Source organism: Adiantum capillus-veneris, chromosome 16 (assembly GCF_014529385.1).
Source record: "Adiantum capillus-veneris isolate H3 chromosome 16, ASM1452938v2, whole genome shotgun sequence".
NCBI classification, from domain to species: domain Eukaryota; kingdom Viridiplantae; phylum Streptophyta; class Polypodiopsida; order Polypodiales; family Pteridaceae; genus Adiantum; species Adiantum capillus-veneris.
Genome location: NC_140946.1, coordinates 94,842,698 through 94,852,809, shown reverse-complemented (window position 1 = coordinate 94,852,809; position 10,112 = coordinate 94,842,698).

The window sequence follows — 10,112 nt, the reverse complement described above, 5'->3', positions numbered from 1 at the left end:
TATATAGGGTAACATGAAAGAGTTGATAACCTTTATTCTGCTCGGGAAGGGGAGAAGCATGAACTCCCACCTGCACATCTTAAACTTGACCTTCTCCAAAACCCATAAGAATCTCTGCTTGTGAGTAACTCCCACCCCTAGCGGGGCTCCAACGTGACGAAAGATCTTCCCTTTTGACACTATCTCCCCAGTCCACATAGACGGATCAAACGAGTCATTCTTGGAGAGAAAGATCAATCTTGATTTTTCCACACTACACTTTGATCCTGAGGCTAAGGCAAATGTTTTCACAATTTCCAAAGCTTTTCTAAGAACCCGAGGACAAGCTTTAAGAAAGAGCAAGGAATCATCCACAAAAAGCTTTGCCAGCAGCTGGTCGTTATTCAGAAGTGCCAATCCTTGAATCTCTTCTTTAGCAGCACTGTTTTCCAGTAAAGTAACCAGAGGGTGGGAACCAATGGCGAACATAAGAGGGGCAAGTGGGCATCCTTGTTTTATGGACATTCTAACCTCAAAAGATCCCACAATCCTCTATGGGTCTTTTCATTTCCTAATCTCACCCTTCAATTATGCACTTAAGATGTTTTGAAAGGATTTTTATTTTTATGAGATTGGGGCCTCTACTGTGAGATTTGCAAAAAGAAAAAAAAACATTCAAAACTTATCAAGCAAAAACCACTCCAAGTCACCTTTCCAATCGTGCACATTCAAAATATTATCGTTGAAGCCGAAGAATATGGATGAGGCCTATGAAAAGGTGAAAACAACTCTCAAAGGGCCTTGGGATGATGAGCAAAAGAAAGTGAAGAAAGGTTTTGGAATCATTTGGCAAGTTCTTAAGTAATTAGGAATGTCTGTAAGCATATTTGTGTTGCTTGGTGTGGTAGGTATTGTGAGTCTTCAAGCACAAAGAGGATGCATAAATGTGTGCTAGGTAGCTTCATTTGAGATGTCAAATGCACACTAGATAGCTTCATGTAACAAGGATGCCTCATACTGCAACCACATCATGGTCCTATTAGGTGGAGCTACGGAGAAAAGGGAGATGCCAAATATACTTAACTAAAGCTGCCAACTCTATCAACTGCCCAAATTATCAGAGCCTCCAACTCTACTAGCTGCCTAAAGTGGCCAAAGCGTACACAGAAGTTTTGGACAAATTCTCACAATAATTTCCACATCGTGAGTTACCTCAACATCATGAGCTTCTGTGAGGGAGGCTCCGCATACCTAGCTAGGTACGACTGGGGGCTCATGATGTTATGCATTTTATGAAAAACAATGAAAAGAACTTCGTTTTCCTACATGAGAAAATTTCTAAATCTTCTTGTGGTAGACTCATAGCCTTTCAAGTTCAATGACAAAAATTTCAACGCGACCCTCTACAACAAGAAAGTAGGCAGGCATGTCCTAGAACTACAGACTCCTTTAGCAAAAGTAAGGCTCTATCTAATCGCACGCACCAACAAACTAACCTTTCTTGCCTCACCTATTGCACAAGTTCCTAGTAATAGTACCAACAATTCTCCTGAAGCTGATCAATAGGACTTGCCAAACCAACAAGTTTCAAACAATTAATTTTGGCAGCAACAATACTATCCTTAAATCCTCCACCTCTTATTATGTTGCTTTTTCTCATGTCGTCTGTATATTTTGCTGTTAGGTTTTGCTCTACTAAGTTCTAACTATGAATGTAAGTACATCATGGAAGGATAATTTATAGCCTAACAAGGAAGCAAAGTCCCTAACCTCATTGATCCAAAATATTTCAATGCTAAGCATTATGTGTCTGCCATTATCAAAATCTACTAAATAAGGGAAGTTCAGATCATCCAAATGTAGAAGTGCAAGACATTTTAGAAGCAAAAAAGAAAGTTTGGTAATCTATGATAAGTTAGTACTTTACTAAGATATAGAATACGCTCAATGCTAAAGATTATCTAATTGGAAACAATCTTCCAACTGAAAGCTACTTGAAATGGTCAATGTGATTTTTTAAAAACTATGTTAGCTCAAAATCACATTTACTTTCTAGGATGCTCTATGGACCCATGAGTCTATTTGAAAAAAACCCTCTCATGCATTTGAAAGCCTCGATATTTTTACTACGACATGCAAGAAGAATGGTGCAGGACAAGGATCTAAGATATTACTTGCAAATTCTTTCAAATGGGCTCCTAACATCGGGTCAACTTAAACCTTCTCTTGCTCTTGCACAACAAGGATTGCAAGCCATATTATCACCCACATCAACTTGATAGATGGCATGATATGCTTAACAAGTCCATCATCACATCGATTCGAATGGAGAAGAGGGAATACACTCCAAATGTGCATAACTATACCCATGATAGATGTCTTATTTCCTTTTTTTTTTGACACACCAGAGGGCCCACGGGGGGAGGTGCAAGGTGTGCATGGGGCCCTCGAGGGGAGGTGCAAGGTGTGCATGGTTAATTTCAAACACAAATATTGCATGATTTTAAACAGAGTATCTTGTTCTCTCTCTCCCCCTCCCCCCTCTCCCTCTCTCTCTCCCCCTCCCCCTCCCCCCTCTCCCTAGCTCCCATCATGCTAGGACTCTGATATAGTTTAATGTACAGAAGCAAAATATATAGGTACACCGGGATGGAGCACTTGCTAGCAGAATTTGTGAGGGTTTTTTTGCTATTATAGGTGACATGAGTAAGTATAGATATCACAACCTTGGGAATGGGACAAGGCGTGCTAGATACAGGTGCTATCAGGTTTATGATATGGGATTTGGGGCAGGCTATTTGCACGACACTCTACTGCCAGGATGTGTATGCCAAATGCGACATGGTGCAGGTCCTTTGCGGTTCTCAAGACTTGGAAGGCGAAAGGTGCTATGATGTGTATGTTGGATCGGACATCAAGATCAGCAGGTGCAGGGCTTTTCATGTGCTTGAGGATATGCGTTTTCTGTTTGTCAATCGAGTCCTTGGGCAAGACGATTTCCCTATGATGTCGTCGATGTTCGTGATGATTGGCGCTTCTATTGGCGGATATCTTGACACCTTGAAGTTTTTTTAATGCTCTTTTGTGGCTATCAAGCTTTGTTATAGGATGCGCCCTTGTGGAATGATATCAAGGGCGGTTCTCACTATGGCCGAGTGTCGATTGCCTTCGATGGGAATGCCCTTAGAAGGGGAATTGTATTTTTGGAAGGATTTATTTTTTCCAAGCCATGCAACTATCAGAGGAGGTAGCGCTATCAAAGGAAGTCACCTAGGAATAGAAGGGGAGGCATTCAACTGGATATGGAAAGGCTGCAGAGTTGCACCACTGGGGGGCCATGTAGGAGGGTGAATTGCTAGGTTCAAGGGCTCACCATGATGTAGAGGAGGAGAGCCCGATCAACAATTCACGGCTAGAGTTGGATATCGGGGAGGTGGTAACCCGCTATGTAGGGGAGGTGGTGTCATGTAGTAGATTGAGGGGCTCCATCGGTCCGAAGGGGTGGCCATGGGCTGCTAGAGAGTTGACGCCATTACAGGGAGGTGCGAACGAGCCACTTGGTGCCGCATGGGGAGGATACAATTTGCATGAGAAAGGATGTGCGAGGCCGTCAGGGCAAGGATAGCACAGCACGAGCGGACCTCAGGATGTGACAAGCGGCTAGGGGCCCGAGTGTCACCACGGGGCTACTGTGCAGGAGGAGAGAAGAGCCGCCATGTGCAGTAGGGGCTGGCCAGCAGTCGATGAGGATCTGCAATTGGAGGATGAAGGCTTGAGGGGCATCACAGGGGCTCCAAGATTGCGTGTGTGTGTGTGCAGAGAGAGAGGGAGAGATTGATTGTGGTTGCAAATTGAGTGTGGTTTTGTGTGTGGTCGAGGCTTGCGAGGTCTCCCGGTGTGAGTGTGTTTACAGATATGGGTGCATGGGTGTCTGCGTCAGTAAATGCGATTGTGTGTAGCCGAAGTTGCTCATAAGCGAGGCTGTTCAATGCAAGTTGCAGAAAGTGTGCGTGCGTGTATGTTTCTGAGTGGCTTGGGGTGTTGGATATCTGTTGGGCTATAGAGAGGTATCGAGTTTGTGTCCTGTGTGTTCCTTTTTCCCCCATCCCAACGTGCACATAAATTTGCCGGTACCTCGGTGAATCTCCCTCTTTTGCTATTGTTCCGTTGCATCTTGGTGCTCGTGATAGGCAGACTATGGCTCTCTTGTTGCGAGGCCTTGGACCTTATGCAATTTACTTCACATGCCCATGATGGTTTTCCCAATTTGTCACATAACATGGGCAACATGGATCTCTTCAGTTGATTCCTTCTCCATGTTGGCCTTCATCGCCACTCACACACACAACAAGATTGGCGAAATGTACATCTACGGGGGCAATCAATATCTAGCTTTTTTCACCTACAAACCCTTGTATGTTTCAAAGGAAAAAATCAACATGCAGGTAGGTCCAATTGCACCTACTCATTATATTTTGGTTTTTTGGTAAATAACAAGTTTTTAGAAAGTTCTAGAAGGTTTGCATACCTTGGAATACAATACTATCATATAATTTTGGGAAATAAATGTCAAATTTTTGCAATAATAGCAATGTCTTCACTAAATTTTTGCCATTGAAGAAAAAACATTTGGAATTTGCAAGTTGTAGTGTCCCTTTGCAGTTTTTTGTACTTAGTATAATGTGAATTTTTTGGCTTTTCTATTTATTGGTGTTCATCATGACAGTCAATGGGTTGGCCTTTCAACTTGGTGGCTGTTTCTATCAGGCTGCATATTGTTATTGCTAGGTCTTTGGGAGATAAAGTCCTTGGTCTTTTAAAGGTTAGGTTGCACTACTTAAATCACTTTGGGAGATAAAGTCCTTGGTCTTTTAAAGGTTAGGTTGCACTACTGATAAAGTCCTTGGTCTTTTAAAGGTTAGGTTGCACTACTTTAAAAGTCCTTGGTCTTTTAAAGGTTAGGTTGCACTACTTAAATCACTTCTTTCTATTATATAAAACATTGGAGAGAGGGAATGGGGAACACACCCGACACACAAACAACTGCCCTTATATAGCTCAGGGTATTCACAACACCCCTGTCCTCTCGAAAACATCTTTAAAAAAAACGAATTACACTAACAAAGCCTTGCCTGCACTTCGCCCAATGCACACACACTTTGCACAATCCTTAGAAAGCGATCACACCGATCTTGCTCGCTTCGAGCTCTTCCACAACTCGACACCTCTCTCTCTTTCTCTCTCACACACACCAGGGGCTCGGGGGAGCGCACACCGGTACCACACACCTTGGAGATGAGCAAAGAAGAAAGGAAGAAAGGGGAGAAAGACGACGCCAAAATCGGCAATCATAGCTTCTTCTTCAAAACAAAAACACTTGTACAGGATCCATATGGTCTACTCATGGTCGCACTATAGCCATCACGGCTTCATACAAAGGGGCACAGACCTCCCTCAAAGTTCGACTTCCTCGGCACATGCCTCGACAAAAAATCTAACTCTCACTTCGCTTCGACAACAACTTTTCGTCTTGATCGCCTTCACTCGCTACCTCTCTTGCAAGCCCTTCGCTCTTTCGAGCCGCTTTGTGGACCACGCGTGCCGACCTCGACCTTTGATCGCGAGCGCAAGAAGCCTGTTTGTTTTTTTTCCTTCCCCAATTCTCCTTCCCAATTCCCAAAGCCCAAGAAAAACTCCTCCTCTTTCCTTGAAAACGGCTGTCCTTCTCTCACCTCTTTCTCTTCTTTTTTTTAAGGCCAAGAAAGAGTTTCTGTTTTTGGCAATGGCGCCAGCCACCACTGCCCTCTCCTCAAGCCTTCCCTTCCTTTTATTTTTTTTGGCCCTCCTCCTTATGTTCTTATGTTCTTGTGAGCTTACCCTTTTTTCCATTTTTCCAAGTCCACCCTTCCTTTTTTTTTCCCCCTTGAATTTACAAACAAGGGGCCACCTAATTTGCGCGCCGTCGGTGCTCCATGCACTCGAATTCGCCAAAATGGGTTTTCTCGGTCACACTGCATGGGAACTTCGTTGTACCAATTCCGAATTTCCGCTCTCATCCACCACTCGATGCCATGCTAGCCCCGGACAATGCGTCCGAAAATGAAAAAAAACTTATGATCTTTTTTTATCACGATTGCCTGCCACCCGGATGTGCGTATCGTGATGCCCATGAATCTGATCGGTGATCCGCAAGTTTTGACTGACGCCCCACGTTGCATGCAATTTTCTAGAACCCGATTGAGCTCAAAAATATCCTTGTCAGCATGTCTATCAACGCCGCTCGATGAGCACATACCCGACCCCCGACAAATATTCCACAGGCCATAACTTGCCCGTTTGAGCTCCGAATGGCAAACCGAAAAGACCCGCATGATCGACAGCTTGAGCTTTACATGTGTATCCATTGATCCCGTTTTTCGCCACTGTCTGTACCTGCTCTGCCTATCAGGACCTGCGAAGCCTTCTAACTTCGGACTGGCATATCTTTCACACTGAAACCCCGTTTGACGAGCCGTCTGGACGAGCTTCTAGAGCATCTTGAGCACCACATTACGCGACACATTTTCCGCATTTTGAACACCTTGACTTGATGTCGTCATTATCTCACTTTGGAGCCCCCCTTGGCCTAAAAAACCCCTTCAAGCACGCATTTCCGTTGCCACTGTCCTGCTGAGGTCTCCCACACTGGCTTTAGCCCTCTACCATGCACCTGTTAGCACCCTTTGCACTGCATAGCACACTTTATAGCGCGGACCAACTTTGGTTGCACCATCATTTCCCACCCCCCTGTTGAACATTCATGTTCAACCAAAACTAGCTTTATTGAACTTGAAACTTGCAACACTTTGCAAACACTCAACTACACTGGAAAACACACCACCATATGTACACAAATGCATGTCTGTTACTCTTGAGTCCCTTCAAGTGGGTTTCCCAACCCCCTGGTCACCATTTGATGTACATCGGGCACCATTCACCTATCAAAGTACAACTTGAGCCATACACCATTTACCCTTTGCCTGAGAAGCTTACCATTGGCTCTCACCAGCTAATAGGTCCCATTCAAAAAGGCCTTTTGCACTTTGTACAGACCCGTCCATTTCTTTTTGAACTTCTTCTAGAAGGTGAAGTCCAAGTAGCTCTCATACTTCATTACTAGGTCCCCCTCATCTATTTTTCTTTCTGGCCGACTCTTGTTGACTTTGGCCATTCTCCTTTCCCGCTGCGTCACGTAGTAGTCTATTGCTGCCTCTCTATCCATCTGAAATGCCTCAGGGCCAACAATCCTATCTTGTAGGACAACTTGTGGAGTGGCATTGATGCGCCACGTACCTTTCAAAGCACCCAACTATGCATGCACTGGCAACACTGCTTCCTTACCATAAACCAGCTCAAATGGAGTAAAGTTGGTGGCCACTTTGTAGGACGTTGTTTAGGCCCATAGACATTTTTCTAGATTGATCTCCCATTCTGTCTCCTGCTTATACACATACTTCGTGAGCATTTTGATGATTTGTCCATTGGCACTCTCCACCAAACCATTGCATTGGGGATGATAAGGCGAGGAAAAACGATGCTGAATCTTTAGTTTTTCCACCAATGCCTGCATAAGCTTGTTTTTGAATCCTTGCCCTCTATCAGAAATGAGTACCCATGGCACTCCAAAATGGCAACAAATGTTTTCAAAAACAAAGTGGGCCACAACCTGTGCATTTACCTCCTTCACAGCTTTGGCCTCGACCCACCCGGTGAGGTAGTCGATGGCAACCACGACATACTTCTTACCACTTGTAGACTTAGGGAGTCGACCTATGGCATCCAAACCCCATTTTTGAAAGCATTCTGAGCAATAATTGCTCCCTGTGACTCAGCTGTCAAACGCCTCTCTCCTATAGTCTGACATTCATGGTAGGTCGTGCACCAATAGTGCACATCCTTCACTACTGAAGGCCACCAAAACCCCGCTCTCTGTTGGGGTATAAAGCCCAATGTGGTCTCCCAGGTAAGTGGGCGGGCCGCCAGGTATGTACACATATTCTTTTGTAAAAACCTAATAAGAACTCACTATGCTCTACACATTACAGTACAGCAAGTTCACCATATCGTCGCGCTCTTCTTCTCGCACTCTCTCTCGCGTCGCACTTCCGCTCGTACTCCTTCAACTGGTATCAGAGCTCAGATCGAGGCTCGGGACAGCACTGCAAGAGGCTAGAGTCACCAACTCAGATTGGAGTGAAATTTGACAGGCGAAGACATGGCCCCAAATCTTGTGGGATAGCCCAAAGGGCTAGGTGTTGTCAGAATTTCATTCTGAGGTCATCTTGGCCACCGTTCGACTTCGACAAAGGTCTGCGCAGGCCATTTTCGACTACGTGGTCTCGACAGGTGCAGATCCGACTCTGCAAATTTGGGGTTTTCGGCCTACGACTGCAGGTGCTGAGGATATCGACACTCCCAGAGTGTTGATTTGTGGTTGTCTACACATCGAAGGACGGCTCACAGTTCTTGGAGGCATGTCACATACGACACGGGCGCATCTACAAACAGACTATAGGCGACATCCACTAGTTCATCAGGTCGCTTGTGTTTGCTGCTTGATATTCCAGATTTCATCTTGACATTGCAGGTACTTCCACATGGGATGTATTGTCAGAGATGATGTATGTTTGTTGAGGGTTTGCTGGCTGTGAGTCACGCAACAAACAATCGCCGCAGCGGTTACAACATATAGTGGGAAATTTGTGGATGTATGACTTTGTGGGAAGTCTATGTACTGTCAGATTTACTGCAGCCTTTGTTGAGGGTCGAGTGAGGTTTTATTGAGCTGGGGGATTCTCGAATGTTGAGATCCTTTCGGTGATATAGGTCTTGGAGCGATCCCTCGAGCACCCTTAGATAGGCAGCTAGGATGTATTGACTGTGAGTTAGACAGTTGGGATTGCATCTTTGCTTTACTGCTGTTGAGGCATTGTCACAGTCTATGCTTATAGGACAGTGACAGGACAGTCAGAGACAGTATAGGTGCAGGAGAGGTTTACCCACAACTTACAGTGTCAGAGAGATAGTGTTTTTTGGTCTGTTTTTTGAGTACACCAGAGCCATTTTACAAAGGAGACTCTGCCAAAATTTATGCAGAATCTGAAGCTTTCTTGGTTCATTTGATAGGTTGATATTGGTTCAGAGGTCAGTTTACAGGGGAAACTGTGCCGAATTTTTCCCAGGAAAGTAAACCATTGTGAAGCGTAGCTATGGCTGGATCACAGGACACTGCTCTTTACAATATCAAGAAGTTGGATAGAACCAATTTCCCATTGTGGAAGCAGCAGATTTGGCACGTGTTGGTACAAAAGAAGCAGATAAAACCTATAAAGCTCAAGGGGATAAAACCACAAGATATGGACGAAGATGAATGGAGCGAAATGGATGAATTGGCACTTTCTACCATTATACTGACTTTGGCAGAAAGCGTTTACTTCAATGTAGCAGACGAGATGTCGGCTTATGAAGCATGAACAAAGCTGAGTGATGTTTATGAGAAGCAGAGTGCAGCTTCACAGGTATACTGGCTTAAGAAGCTTGTTGACTTGAAGATGAAAGAAGGGACACCTATGTCCAATCATCTGAATGAATTCAACACCATCTACAGTCAGTTGTCAGCTCAAGGTGTCAAGTTTGATGAACCTGTTAGAGCTATGTTCCTGTTGATCACATTGCCGGAAAGTTGGGACACTTTTTGCACAGCTTTGAGTAATTCTTCACCTCCAGATGGTTTGAACATAGCAGGTGTAGAAGGAAGTCTGCTTACTGAAGAAACCAATAGAAAGACAATGGACAAAGGCAAAGGAATAGCCTTAGTTGTCAGAGGAAGGACCAAAGAAAAGTACAAAGGTGGAAAGAGGAATCAGTCTTGTAGCAAGTCCCGTAGTGCTAAAGGCAAGAGTGACATAGAATGCTACCATTGTGGAAAGAAGGGTCACATGAAAAGAGACTGCAGAGAATGGAAAGCAGAAAAAGGCAAAGAGAAAGCTGAAGACCATGGTGAGAAGAACAAGTCCTCAGTGAAGATTCAAGAAATAAATGTGACAAACACTGTTGCAGAGGATGACAGTCTAGTGTCAGGAGACATCTACTTC